Below are 15,737 nucleotides of genomic sequence, written 5' to 3'. Positions count from 1 at the left end.
CACACACACACACACACACACACACACACACACACACAGCTTTTCTCTTCTGCTGAGATCAGATTTCCCGGCCTTGTGCATGAATGGACAGGATGGCAACTGAGAAGAAATTTCCCACTGAGTAGCACCAAAACCATTTTGACCACTGTTTACTTCCCTTCTACCGTCACTGCAACCAGCTCAACCAGCACAGACATGATTATTTAATTATGCCAGGATGAGAGCTACAATATTTATTTCACCTTTCCCTGCCCCCAGGAGATGATATCATTCCAACTCACCCGGGAAAACATGTCAGGATCTTGAGCAGGGGAGGAAATGGCATGTAGATACCCCGTTCCTAAAAAATTATGCCACACCTTCCAAGTTCCACCAAGTTCAGCAATGGTACACAGAAGAGACTGGGTTGTCTTCTATTTCGTTCCCTAGCTCCTTGTCCAGTGCATGGCACACAATTCGTCCAAATGTGATGAGTGCATCGGTGAAGTCACAGACATCGAGGCTCAGGCCTCTTGCAACGTGCCATTCGTGAAATGGCACAAGGCGTAGATGGGATTCCTGCTGCGGTATAGGAGGCTGGATCCCCACCACCTCCACCACTAGACCAAGAATTGCAGACTTTGCCTATAAAGGCCAGGTAGTATATATTTAGGCTCTGTGTTAATACGTGATCTCTGTTGCAATTTGAATACGTAGACCAACTGTGTTTCAATAACACTTTATTTACAGAAGCGGGAGGGGGGCCACATTGCCTCCCACCCTGGGTTGCTCACTGGAACCTGCTCTAGATCAGTGGTGCTAAACTTGAGCATGTCTCAAAGTCATCGGGAGGGCTCATTTAAATCAAGCGGGTGTCCAACACCCTCTCGAGTTTCTGATTCAGCAGGTCTTGAGTGAGGCCCAAGGCCTCACATCTTCAGTGTGTCTCCAGGTGATGCGGGACCACACAGTTGGGGACCACACATTGAGAACCACTGCCCAGAGGACTATGAATACACACAGGCTGCACTTTACCTTTTGAATGCAAATCAGAATTAATAGAGAATCTTGCCATTCCTGTGACTAAGCCCCATCCTGTCCTTCTCCTTGCAGTTTTCATTTAGGAATTTTTGTTTTCTGGAACATGAGCTCCTCAGACAGGGATCTGAAGAACCCTATCTTGATATTCACGGTGCCTGCCATAGTGGCTTACATTACCAGGTGCTCAAACAAGTTTGCTTGTAGAATGAAAATAAAATGAATGGCTGTGTGGCTATGTTAGATTACTTCCAACAATTTTAAAATGGGATAAGAATACGAAGGTTTTGGGTAAATTGCTCTGACTCACAGAATGACATTAACCAGTGTGGGAACATCATTTGTATAGAACAGTAGCTCATTTTTTCCAGTTCACACATTGAAGGAAAAATCTACATTTTGAAGACAGTCCTGAGTTTTGTCCAAGTCACATGAAATATAGCCTACCCTGAGTTATGAGTCTCCATAAGAAGAAACTCTTGCCTGTCAAGGTATTGTTCCTTCGAGGTGGGAAACAAAAGGAGATTCAGGCTACAAGTTTTACAAAAGGCAGCACCAACCTAGGCTATAAATGATCTTATGGTGGAAAGATTGGGATCAGGCTGACTGGACATGTCCAAAAATAACTAGAGCAGAGGATGCCTGCCCGGATTGATTTCCCACCTCGGGGTAAATAGCCAGGTGTCAGGCGAGGACCAAGCTGAGCACACATCTCTGTGCTCTGGTGGCATCAAAGAGGCATCAGGGCCCCGTAGTTCCCTTTATTTAGAAAAATGGGTGGGAAATCAAAATGTCCTCCAAATGATTTGAATCTGAAAGAAGACAACCTCATTTAGTTTCAGAGCATCACTTTTCTCCCCCACCACCCCCGATTCCAAGAGACGCCGAACACAGAGCCCAGTGAAAAGACCACTTGCTGTCTGCAGTGAGGCACGCACCAGGGCCTTCCTGCGTCCAAATGTTCATTTCAACTGACAAAACACGCTCAGCACTTTAATTTTATTTCATAACGAAAAGGCAAACTTAACTTCTAAGCATTTTTATTCCGAGTTTAATGGCTCACACTCCCGAGGTCGGCAAGCAGATGGAGTTGAAGAAGAGAATGTATAATTGCAGATCATGAAACTGCAAAATTAATATTACTTTGTTAATGTCAAGATAAGATTTGAGAGCCAGAAGGGATTTTCAAGATCATTGATCTTAAACCTCATCACACAGACAAGACAGTGAGGCGAATGATGGCGTGTCCTTCCCAGACTCACAGAGCCAAGAGGGGACAGAACTAAGTGTGAGGCCATCTCCCTGAGTGGGGGCAGTCCTCCAGCTCCTGGGCTCCACTCTCCTCATTGACTCCTTTACAGGAAAGGGGCTCTCATTGACCCTCTGCTGCTTCACCTTCCAGGGCGCATGTATGGGAGAAGGAGAGGGCGGGAGAGCGTGCGCACATCTGCAGTAGTTACTTGGCTATAAATTTTAATTTAGTGCACCAGTTTGAGATGTTTCAGAATTTACTTTGATCTGTTAACAGAGCATCAGACAAAAATCTTTGATGGAATTAATCAAGAATGACTTACCCCCACTCTGTGTAGTAATGAGAATTTGATTGGCCTGCGTATGACAGAGACCCAAAATAACACGGGCCGAAACCCTGAGATTTCCAGGTGAAGGGAAAAGCCAGAACGCTGTCATGATTTTAAAACTTCACCCATACGTCAGGGGCCTGCTTCCTTCCTTCCGTAGCTCTGCGATTCTTAGAGGGCTTCCCATGTGTTTGTGGGTTAGCATGGTTAACTACCACCCTAGAAATTCAGGCCAGGAAGGAAGGGAGGGGAGAAAGGAGGAAAGGCGTGCGTAGTCTTTCCCATGTGCCCACGCCCAGGAAGCTGTACACACGTTTCCCTGGTTGGAACTTAGTTCTGTGGCCGGACTTAGATTCTGGATTGCCACGTGCCCAGCAAAACGTAGTATACAGTTTTCCATACAGAAGGAACAGTGCTTACTGCTTTCTGCTGTAGTTGGCCACTCTGGCCATCCCCATATCTGTGCTGACCCATCTTCTCATGTGAGGAGCCCAGCACCCAAAGCAGGCAACCCCTAAGTCTCATATTGTGAGTTCGTGATACCTACATGACATGCATGTTCCCCCCAAATCTGCCCTCCACAGGACAGATGATCCCCTCAGATGAGCTAGAAATTAAAAGATAAGTTTCCTTCCCATTCATCACATCCAGTATGCAATGGTAAAGCAGGAGCAGAAGACCTCAATGGAAAAAATGTCTCCCAAAGGAAGACAGCAGGGACAGGGTCTTGCTAGTTTATAGGTCCTCTGAAGAGCCTCTGGCCACGAGTGGAGGCAGTTCCTTGGTCACTCTCTGGCACTCTCTGGAAGAGCATCCTTGTCCATGGTCTCCCAAGGCCCCAGCTTTGTCTGTGAAGAGTTTCCTGCTGGACTCCTTATGGGCCAGGTGGGACTCACACAACTTTCCACAGGGGGGGGGGGGGGTGGTCACTAATCACATACTTAGGCAGGCTTGCCTGGTGGCTTCTTCTTCGGCCACAAAATTTCTCAAAAACTTAGCAGTGACTGCCATTTAAACCTTTAAAATTCAGCATTTTTATTTCTTTGCCTCTGTGCTCTGCCAAAATTCCTTTCAAGTTAATGAGGGACTATCTTGAGAGTGTCTGGAACAGTAGTCTTGATGGGAAGGATATTCTCTTCTTCTGATGTCGCATTGTCCGACGGGAAGATTCTTACCTGGGGAACTTGAGAACAGTGTCTGATTACTCAACCCCGCCTCCTGCCTGGCAGTCTCCTTGCCTGGTTCAGTATGGGGTAGAGTTTGGATTCATCAATCCCACAATGTCTCAAGAGGACACTCACTCAACTCGGTTGACGATATGGAAGGGAGTCTGTTCCTCATGAGGAAACGGGACTTAGCAGAACTGTGTTTCTTCCATTTTTGTTTACTGTCTGCCTGGCTTCATTTTGCTCCACCTCTTACCTCTCAAGTAGCAACCCGAATGCACAAACATTCTGAATTTTCAGACCATTTCCCTGTTGGTGACAGTGTGTGTTCCGCCTCCCAAGCTATTGTAGATGATCACACCCCTGAATGTTTTGTCCACCCAGAACCAGGATCACCAGCTTCTGAGCCACCAAGATCTCTGTCTTCACCAACCACCATGCACACGTTTCCTCTAGGGGTGGCTGGGTGGCTCATTTGGTTAAGCATCGGACTCTTGATTTTGGCTTGAGTCATGATCCCATGTCAGGCTCCATGCTAAGCTTGGAGCCTGCTTAATATTCTCTCTCTCTTTCTCTCTCTCTGTCTCTCTCTCTCTTTGTCCCCCAGCCCCTCTTCCCAACTCACACTCTCTCTTTCTTTCTCTCTCAAAAAAAGAAAAAAAAACAAAGAAAAAAATAAACGTTTTCTCTAAGCCAATGACACCCACTTTAGGTTCTAACAAAGCCAACTTTGTACCTACAGGTATCAAATTCTGTTCTATAGGTTTCGGTGTGGGAGAGAGCATCCCAAGTAATGGTGACGTAAGACCAGAAGACGTAAGATCTGAACTGCAGTCTCTGCTCCATGAGGCTCACCAGGCACACAGGCTCCTTCCTTGTCACTCTGTCATGCCTTGCCTTTGTGGTCCAACCTTTCTTCCCACCATAACCACCAATAATGTGGGAGAAAGAGGGACAATATGTCCTTGCTTGTTACAGCACAACTGGGAGATTTCACCCATCCTTTCTGTTCAATCCCATTATTCAGAACTTAATCTCAAGAATAAACTCACTTTTCAGTATGGCTTGGTGCCCAGACAAAACTCCGGGTTTTTATTGCTATAGAAGGAGGGCAGGTCAATATGGTGGGCCTTGAGTAGTCTCTGCCACACAGTGGAATCTGTTTAAGGTTAAGCATAAATATCTAGAAAAATAATCAATAATTAGTTTATAGATGTAATTGCAGTGTGACTATGTTATTTACCTTTAAATCTCCCCAATCCAAAATATTACTGATATTACCACCAAAAACATGATGGGAAATTTCTTATCTAAGCCTTTAGGGCGACCTGATCCTCTACCGTCATTTGAGTTTCCCTTCATTCCCAAACAGTGGGCATCCATTCTGGCTTACATCAGACCAGGCTCTTCTCATATCTGAAAAGATGTTGAGAGAATAAATATTTAGGTAACTATTCAAAGTCCATATTTTGAATACATCCAGTTGAACTCCTTTTTATTTTCAATGGATATAATTTTCATTGTTAAAGTGTACATGATCATTTTATAAAATGCTCTTTTTATAAAAACAGTGAGCTTGTTTTCTGTTTTCCTCTGGGCATCAGTCCATTCAAGTATGCTAATTTTTTTTTATCAGTGCCCTATTATTCTAGCGTCTGAAGCTACTGTTTGTGTTTTTTGCTGGCTCATGCACATGGTAGATTGTTCCTTTTGTGATTCATAAGTTTATATTGTGAGTTTGTGCTCAGTGGGGTTTTCTCGTGAAAATCCTGAGTGCCTCAGATTAAAATGTGTCCCTTGGAGAGGGTGTTGAACATCCTAGGATTGATACCAGACCAGAACTCCTGTGTTGTTGTATAGTTCTTCCTTTGGGGATCCCAAACTAGAGGCAAAATCTTCATGAAAAAAATCTTATGGTTGTAATTTTTAAGGAAGGGGAGAGTTGATCGTGGAGAATGTACCCAAATCATAGGACTGGCTTTCAGGGTGGGGTGAGGGGTGGGAGGAGCAATTTTGTCACATCATCTTGCATGTCTCCAGACCTTATTTTCTGTGACCACTAAAATCTGAACCCCTTGATCACTGGTTTCCAAGATAGGCAGGGCCCACTTGTCCCCTCCCCCAATGCACAAACGCAACCAACAGAGTATCTATGGTCTTTATTTTTAGTGCTTGGGAGTTTCCTTAAGTTCTTGAGAGCTCCACTCTGCATTTTAGAGAACTTTATTTTTATCAAAAGTTTTCAGGTATTCGATTGGGGGGGCAGGAACCTTTAGACTACCTACTAGAGCAGGTTTCCATAAAGACAAATCAAGTCCTTATTCCAATCATTGGAATGACTGAAAAATTGTAATGGTAGCAACTGACCAAAAAGACAATATTTGCAGCATTTGTCACAGACAAAGACTTAGTATGCTTGTTTAACTAGGGACATTTGGTTATTTTGACTGGATCCCAGCTGCCCCTAGGTAAAGACAGTGGCTGTATACGCCGCTCCACCCCTCATCTCTGTTACTCACTCCATCTCTGAAGCCCAGTAAGTTTTTGCATCCTAAGCATGGGCATCCACAGAGTTTACAGGATTGGCACCACTCTTTCCCTACCCTAGAGAAGACAGTTTTTCTGTTCACTCCCACGAGTATTCCTGAGCCCTGGTGGCAGCAGTGTGACTTTCCAGTATGGCATCCTGGTGGTAGACATGGATGATGTAGACATGGACGAGTGGGAGCCAGAGCAAGCTGGACAGAGGGAGTCGGGAGACAAGCAGTGATGGCACCTCACTAGCTGCGATTATTGGCATGCGGGTCTCCCAGAAGTAATGGGGTCTGGATTCTTTGTGGTGACCTGATGCCTGGCAATCAGCCTAGGGGGGACTGAATTGTCATCCTTGATTGATTGGACCCCTAAAGCTAAGGTGACAATAAGCTGTCAAGACTTGGATTATCTGGGTGATGCTAAGCATATAGAGTACTTTAAGAACAAGAAAATCCCAAATAAAAGATGAATAAGTAATAATTCATAAAGGAACAATAAAATAGATATGAAACATTTGCTAAAGATTGCTAAATATAAACTTTGCTAAAGATTGAAAAATAAAATAACAATGGGAGAGCATTTTCATCTGCCAAACTGACAAAGATAATCAAATGTGTATTTTGCCCTCTTCTTTGTTGGACTGATGGGCATGTACATTTGTATTAATTTTATGAAGGCAAATACCTAGGTAGAGCTTTGAACACAAAAACACCATTTCGTTCTAAATGAAGTTAAAGAAGTAGTAAGAGATTTATAAAAGTTGGGGACACAGATTGTCACCGTGGCACTCTTATACCCAGTAAAGAAATCGTAGCATCATACATCTCTCACAACAGAAGAATGATCAAATACATTTCCGCCCATCCATCACAGAGCTATGACGGAGACATGCGAATCTCACGTCCTTCTCGAAGCCTATTTCAAGACATAGAAACTTCTTTAGGACATCATTGGGACAAAGGGGAGGAGCAGAGGTTGCAAACAATGTATCGAATGCACAGTCTTAATTTTGTATGTTTATACAAGGATTCGTGAAAACAACTGACTGTATGTACCGGCAAGCGATTATCACTTTCTCCCGTGTGAATTTCTCTATTTTCTAAATTTTTCACCGTGAACATCGGTTACCTTCATGTCACCGCAGAGGGCAGGAAGAGCTCTTGTTATGATGATATGATCTTTACTAGTTGGGTTTCTGTGGCTCTCGGGCTTTTACCTCCGTTTTCCCTGAAGCACACATCTAGAAAGGTGCTCAGGGGGCAGGGGCCGCTGCCACCGAGGAGGGTCCTTGGGGACCATGCTGGCTCTGGCTTTGAAGGAGCCGCACTCATGGTCGGGGCCTTCCCTGCATTGTTGGTAGTTCTCATTCTTGTTGTCTTTATTCTGTTTTTCTTTCCCCTTATTCAGGAGCATCTCTTTCAGAGTTGTTCTGCTAGTTAGCAAATTCATCAGGTGGAGTTTCCTATATAGATGAGGTTAAATCAGAGGAAAGTGCTGATATTGAACAACTTTTCACTTCCATAGAAAGCACTTTCAACTGGTCTAATCTCTCTCAATTTTATCTGTTCTCCATTTTAGTGGAAAAATCTTTTTTCTGACTGATTAGAAATTCTAGTTAACTGGCTGCCCCATGTAGGCAGTGGTGCTGGGCAGAGAGCTACACGGGCTTTGAGCAAGGTTCCCACATGAGCACAGATTAGCTGAATTACAGTGAGTAATAGTTTCCCACTAATCCAAACCATCATTTTAGAAGGTCCAGTTGGAGTACTGACATTGAAGTAGGCTTCATATCTATATCAAGGAACATTTTCCTCTCACCTTGAGTGTAGAAGACTAAGCCTAAAGGGTTGAAAGGACAACTTTCACAATATTTTATAAATTGATTAGATTTGCAAGGTATTTCAAAATAAAATTTAAATCAAATGTTAAAAAGCTGAACATGACTGGAAAAAACATAAAAACAGAAAATCCAATTTTAAAATACATATTTCATGTTGAAGGAGGACAACTATGCATCTCATATTATTTCTGGAGTTTTCTAAGTGGAGGAATAAAGTCAAATATAATGTGGAAATGAAAGTAGAAGCACGTTAGCAGTTCTTGGGCAACGATTAGAAAATGGGTCAAGAAATTACTGCTTAATGTGATCTCCATCCTTTTTGTAATGTCATGCCACCTTTAATCTTGCTTTAAGAAATGAAATTCTCAAGGCGCCTGTGTGGCTCAGTCAGTTGGATGTCAGACTTTGGCTCAGGTCATGATCTCGCCTTTCAGAGTTCCAACTCCGTGTCGGGTTCTGGGCTGACAGCTCAGAGCCTAGAGCCTCCTTCAGATTCTGTGTCTCCCTCTCTCTGCCCCTCCTCTCTCTCTCTCTCTCTCTCTCTCTCTCTCTCTCTCTCTCTCTCTCTCTCTCTCTCTGTCTTTCTCTATGTCTCTCTCAAAAATAAACATTAAAAAAAGAAATGAAGTTCTCTGGGAACAAAGTGATGAATCCGAGTATTCCTCTGGCAGGGCAGCTGGGACAGACAAGTCTAAAATTCACAAGAGGAGTTGCAGAGACTTCAGTTCCAAGATGCTTGGAAGGGATGAGAACAGGGTGGGGGGAAGAGGCAGCACAGAGTGAGCCCTGGGGTTCAGAAAGGTGGGGGGATGGGACAGTGGAGTGGGGGAGGGGTGCAGGGAGAAGTCAGCAACAGGTGCAGGAGTGCCCCCTGAGGTAGGAGGAAAACTGAGATTTCTCAGTGTCCTGCAAGCTTGGAGAAGGAAGCAGGTCCAGAGACAGAAATCAACTCCACTGATCCTGCCAAGAGGTCAGCTGAATGAGAGTCACCTGCTGGGGATATTTGCCCTTGTATGTAGAGGGGGACAGCTTCCACAGCAGAGGGGCAAGTGTCTGAGAGGAGGAGACAGAAGAAATGGAGGGATGGAGAGCATTTTTTAACGTTTTATGCAAAGGGTGGTGGTCATGACTGGAATCCTAACATTTTCAGACAGAATGAACAGCGCAAACAGACCCGCTTGACTAAATACTTAAAATATAAACACAACTAACAAGCTGTTAAGGAAAAATGCTCTAGCCTCATGCCTTGAAACCAAAAAAAAAAAAAAAAGAAAGACATTTTTGATGCAAGATGTTACCATTAGAAGAAACAAAGTAAAGCCTACCCAGGAATCTCTTTGAAGATTTCCCTACAACACCTGTGACCCTACAGTTTTCTCAAAATGAATCTCAAAAGCTGGCATTACAATTATCTTAAAAGTTAACCAGTGATATTTTTGTTAACAACCTGGAAGGCCAGGTTGGACTTTGAGGCTAGACTCTGGGAGAAAGGGCCCGCGAGATAAATGGCAGGACCTGTTGCAGATGAAAATACGGGGCCCGTGTTCGAAAATGATGCAGAGTTCCCAGACGTTGACAACAGGGCATTCTAGCAAGTGAGGGGCCAGTCTGAGCGCGGGGCTGTGTGAATGGGGCAGGGCTCGGGGCTCCCACCATGCACCTGCCAGGCACCACGGTCCCACCCACACGTGGGGCAGAGGGAAAGACACTGAGGAGGTAAGGCTCGGAAGCTTACATCAAAGGCCAGCAAACATCAAATACAGTGTCAGACTTTTTATTCCACTCTCTCACCTCCTTCAAGCCTGACAGTTCCTTTTAAAATGTCACCCCCTCTCCCCCCACATCTAGTCACCCTTACTGTGCTCCATCTGGCCCCCTGCATCCCCAGGGCACCTATCTCTTTAAAGCAAACTATATATTTTACTTGTATTAATAAAGTAATGCCTTCACTAGAAAGTAAGCTACACGTGTTTTTACATGTTTTGTCCTGAAAACAGCACCTAGCTCAGATTCAGTGCTCAGTGATCTTTGGTTTTGGATGGATGGATAAAGCAGGATGTAACAAGTCAGTCTTGGTATGAGGCTCCCTGGAAAAAAATCCCCAGCTGCAGAATATCTCATCTCCTGAGCGTGAGCCTTAAATCCACGCGGGGAAACACGGCTCCTTCCTCTCGCTGCGGTCCCCTCACAAATGCAAACATTACAAGGGCTGAACATTATTTAACACGAAGGTTGTGTCAGCATTTTACTGCTTTGGGCCCAGCCGGTAGAAAGATTCACAGAGCAAGCACCGGTGCCGATGCCGCCTGGAAAGCCGAAAACAGAAAACCGGTGCAAGTCGGGGGTGTCTGAGCTGAAGAACAGGCCACACTGTAGGGCTGATTTCACGGAAGTCAAGAGTCGCCGCGGTGTGGTGTGCGCTCCTCCGCGGTGTGCGCTCGGATGCTCAGCGAGTTCTCGCTGGGACAGCTCCCGGGGGTGGGGGGGGGGGGGATGGTCTCTAGGAAGGTCTGCTCCTCCAGGGCAACTGAGGCTCATGGGCGGTCTGGAGAGACCAGCTACTTGCAAAAACTGAGGACTCAGGGCAGGTGGTGGTGGTGGGAAAGAAGACAGCCGTGCAAGGGGAAACGCCCAGAGCCAGAAAGGACGAGACCATGAAAGAGGACTGCCTCCACCCGGACCTCGGACTTCCTAGTTGGCATCTCCTTCCCAGCTGCTCTCTGAGGCCAGACAGAAGACCCTGAGGGTAAAGCATCCCCTGCTGGGAACCAAAACTCCCGGAACCAGCAAGGCCCCGCCAGTGGTGGGCTCCAACAAAATGATGGATCTGACCTTCACTGCCCGCCTCCGGGAACCCCCCAGCTTTGCCCTACGTTTTCCTTACAGAAACCTGCAAGGACCTTCAGCACCTGGGAGACAGTCTTTGAGTCTCTAGTCCCCCCGTGTCTTCCCCGTGGTGGCGTCTCGGAGATAAGTCCCTTCCTTGTTCTACCATCACTTATTTCTCTGCCTTTGGAATTTGTCAGCAACAGGTGGCCGAGAAGTCGGAGTCTCTTGGGCCCCCGTGCCCTGGGTGTGACAGCAGAGAGGCCTCAAAACAGGTCTTTTCAATTCTGCCACATCCAGTCATCTGAGCCTAATTAGGAAGCATGGACTTTGAATCTCATTTCAGGCTTATGGATAAAACCAGCCTCCTGTCAATGCATGTTTCTTCTGGTGTCTGTGTTTATCAAGCATCAGAAGTAGGGGAAAAGCCAGATGGAGAGCTCCTTCCCCGATTCCCACATTCTGTGCTATCCCTGACCTTTATGATCTACTGGAGTTGAGCTCTACCTACTGGTTTCATGGAATGGGGAACCCTTGCATGTTTCTCTATGGTTTGAATTCTTGAATACTGAAAACAGAGGGCTGAAGAGGGAGGAGGGAGAGGGAAGGGGGTGATGGCCATGCAGAGGGGCACTTGTGGAGAAGAGCACTGGATGTTACATGGAAACCAACTTGGTAATAAACTATTTTTTTTTAATCATAAAAAATAAATAAACCAGGATTATGTCTGACTTAAGGGTCTTCTTGTAGCTGCCTGTCGGGGGGAGATAAAAGATGGAATAATTGGAAAAGGGAAAAGAGAAAATAATATAAGTTCATCTACACTATCCAGCAGTCCAAGTTAAGAGTCAGTCTCTGTGTTTGACAATCCTGATTCTAGAACTTGGAATTGCCTGAACTGGGGTGAAAGCCTCCGTCTTTCACCCTCTGCTCTGGATTACTTTTGTGTTTGCCAGCCTTCCCTGTGGATCAGGGGCAAGCCTGTCCCTCAGTCTTGATACAGAGTGGAAAGAGAGACACACCAGGGAGTCATCATGTCTACCTTTGAGACTGAAACATATTTAGATAAAAAGCAAAAATCATTCATCGTTGCCTGGAAGTGATCACGAAATCTCCCTTGAGACACTCAAGGTCACATAATTAGACAATTGTCCCATGCAGAATATGTCAATCTTCTGTGTCATCACAGCACTGGCAGGAGGAGAGAACCTTCAGCAGACCGTACCCAGCCGCTACTGGGGAAGCATTCCAAGGTCAGACTAAGGAGTTCTAAATGATAATTGTAACACTTGCTAAGGAACCCATCTGCATTTTGACAGCATTGGGAAGAGAAATAAAGTTCCAACTTGGTGTAATTATGGATAGCTCTTGTAAAGGAAATATAGTATCGTACCTCAGGGTAAGAAGAGGGTGAATTTTGCCCAGTGGTCCTGAACAGGACTTCACCTTTAGGAAGAATAGTTCCTGTAGCATGTTTCCTCAAAGAACTCTTATTGTTTGTTTGTTATTGTATGGAGTTCATAGGTAACCATATCAGGGACAGTCAGATACAGAATTGATGGAGAGACTATATGAAATCCTGGAGTCAGAGTGAAGGGGATCGGGGGGGGGGGGGCTTCCTCTGCTGGATGGTATATGTTTAGTGCAAAGGTGGGTAAATGAATATGTGTGACCAAGAGAGGGCACTGATAGCTGGTATTTTTGCTGCCAGCCACTGGCTCCATTGTACTGTGAGAGTCCTCTGCCACCTGCATGTGTGAGCTGTAGGATGTAGGCAGCTATGTTAGTAGAAGCTTGAAGAGCTGCTGTATGTCTGCTTCCCCTTCTTTGTTATTTTCCTGTGGCCATAACCATGGCATGTCCGAAGGAAGGCTACTCCTCCAGCTTTGGTCCTAGAATGAAGATATATGAAGCTGACCCACCAATGGCATTAAATGTGAGAAATAAACCAGAGATTTGCAGTCATTTCTGCAACAAACTATAGTGAAAACTGATGGATAGATTCTGTAATTATCCAACTCTTGGCATAGCTGATTATTCACATAAGGAGAGCACAGCCTGTGAAGCATCAGGTCAATATGGTCAAAGCTTTACATCAATTCAAGTTTAAAAAAATCTGAAAGATGAAAGTTTGGCAGCATGTAAACAAAACAACTGGATTACAGACCGACGTTTGGGCTGAGCTGATGATGTTGTCTGCCTTACGGTTGATTGTTTGACTGTGATCGTCATGTTATAAGAATTCTTAATGGTTTCGAATTTCGGAATATCTGAGTAATTAGAACTTGCTTGGGCTCTACCTGACTTTCATGTGATTTTCTCAGAGAGTAATCAACACTGACTCCTTCAGAGGTGAAGCAAACTTCAGAAGTGTTGTTAACTGAATATCTGCACATTTCAAATGAGCTGTCCAACCATACCTGATTCAAATGCTTTTCGATTTCTCTTCTGTTTCGTACAAGTTCGTTTTAAAAAGGATTTGACAGACTGATGTTCTTTTTTCTACTCTTCTCTTTTACCCCAAATAAAAATATGATGACTTCAACAGGCTCCTCTTTTTTTTTAATCAGCATTAAAACTAACATATTCAAAGTCATTTGTATAAATTGTGGGGAAAGCTGCCGCCTCCCTGTGATCAGTGGACTCTGAACAGAAGTTTGGTAAAGCCTGTCAGTGCTCTTGTTAGAGCATCAATAACCTTGACCGTTGGGAAGGAAGGCTGAATGAAGACGGATGGGTGGTGGGCTCCAGCCAGTCAGGCTCTTCCACTGCCAGTTACGGATGCTGATGCGTCTGCCCACGGCAACACGGGCCCCGTGCAATTAACAGAACAACTGTTCCTCCCCTCATTCAATACCATCACTCTGCCTTGCTGCTAACTCTTAATCACTTTAGTAATGTGACATGCTGCTGCTGGACTTTTTTTGGAGACATGCTGGAATGACAACATTTTCCAAATAATTATTCAAAATGCGATAACATCCATGGTTTCCTCTTGCAAGTTTCAACATTTTTAATTGCAGGTGTTTGGAAAGTCAACATGTATGAATGGAGTCCTGATAATAAACAGCCATGTTTGAATCCCTTAGAGTCAACAGGAAAAATGTAAGCCTATAGATACCTTACACATGGTCCTTTAAATATAAACGTTTTATATTCTCTCAAACATAAAGCATTAATTTACTTAAGTGAATTTTGATCTATGTATGTATATAGTCAGTCAATTTGTTTGGTTTATTAGGGCAATGCTAGCTGCTGTAACAAAGAAACCCAACATGTTGGTGTTTTAATATAATGGAATTTCTTTCTTGTTCATGTAATAATCTAATGGAGAGTTCCTGGTCAGTAGGTAGTTTTTTTCTAACTTGTGATTCAAAGACCTTAATACCTTCCATCCTGTGGGACCACCATCCCTGGGAGCTGTGATAGTTCAAGGTATTGTTTCCAACCAGCAAAAGGGGCAAGAAGACAATTCAGAGGGCTCATGTGCCTCTAAGTTCCCAAATAGGGAGTGATACACATCACTTCTACTCATACCTCAATTGACAGAACTGGTTCATGGCCAGACCTGGGTATGCAGTTGATTTGGAAAACGTTCTAAGCTGAGCAACCACCTACAAAAAAAAGTCTCCAAATTGTGGAGGAAGGAACACCATGTTTGGGTTCGTAGCTAGTTTTTGCTTCCACAGTCACCTTGTGGGATAATATGTTTTGAAAGTTTCTTTCTCATATATTTTAAAACATTGGTCTTTTTATGTCAGTGTTATGTCTATTATATTTCAAAATTCAAGGAGGCAACTTCTACTTGCCCATTGAATTATTAATAATATGATTCTATCTTCCTATACACAAATTTTTATTATAGTTCTCTAAACATTGTTGTATAACACTTGCTAATTAAAATCCATGTACTGTCCCTGGGCCCATTTGGAGAGTTTCATGCTCTCCAAACCCCCATGATTTGGGGTTAAAGGCAACATGAAAAGCACAAACTCCCTTTTTCAGATACCATAAAAATATTAAGTCTGATGACTTCGGAAACTTATTCCACCAGAAAGAATCTAAATAATTTCCAATGATCCCATTCATCCATTCATTCACTCATTCATTCATTCAGAAACATTTATTATTCTCCTACTAGATACCAGGCATGAAGACTCATTTTATATTTCTGCTAGTGTAAGATATTTAACTTAGTAACCTGCAACTTTTGATGTCAATTTGTTAAGGATTTCCCAAAAGGGACCAAACTGCATTAACCGAGTCTATATCCCACCCTCCAACATACTGACCTGGGTTTTCTTTTTCTCCAAATGCCCTGGGCTTATTGGCCAACCAGGGGGCTATTCTCCTGGGAGCACTCTACTTAATAAAGCATAAACATTAAGCTGATTTTCCTGGTGTGGGGCACAGACTCATGGACTCAGAGAGCACACTCCTTACCCCCATCCTCCCAACTCCTTGTGACTTCCACTCACCCAACAGATCCAGTTTTCGGCCATGGAGAGAAGGAAAAGCCATGCTTCCGAACAAAGGCCTTCCAGTCATGGCTCCTTAATCTCCCCAGGGTGCCTGTCTCAGAGAGGCACACTTTGAGAAATGGAGTAAGATGTCCATACTAATGACTTGGTAATAAGTCAAATTGATTTCCATCTTTTTGTTGTTGTTGTTTTCAGCCAAATTGCAGAAGAACTTAATTAAGTTGTCAGTTGATAGAACATTAAAAGTAATTTTTGATGATAGATGATAGTATGATTTCTGGAGGGTAGCTTT

Source organism: Suricata suricatta, chromosome 6 (assembly GCF_006229205.1).
Source record: "Suricata suricatta isolate VVHF042 chromosome 6, meerkat_22Aug2017_6uvM2_HiC, whole genome shotgun sequence".
Taxonomy (NCBI): domain Eukaryota; kingdom Metazoa; phylum Chordata; class Mammalia; order Carnivora; family Herpestidae; genus Suricata; species Suricata suricatta.
This window is presented reverse-complemented; position numbering follows the sequence as displayed.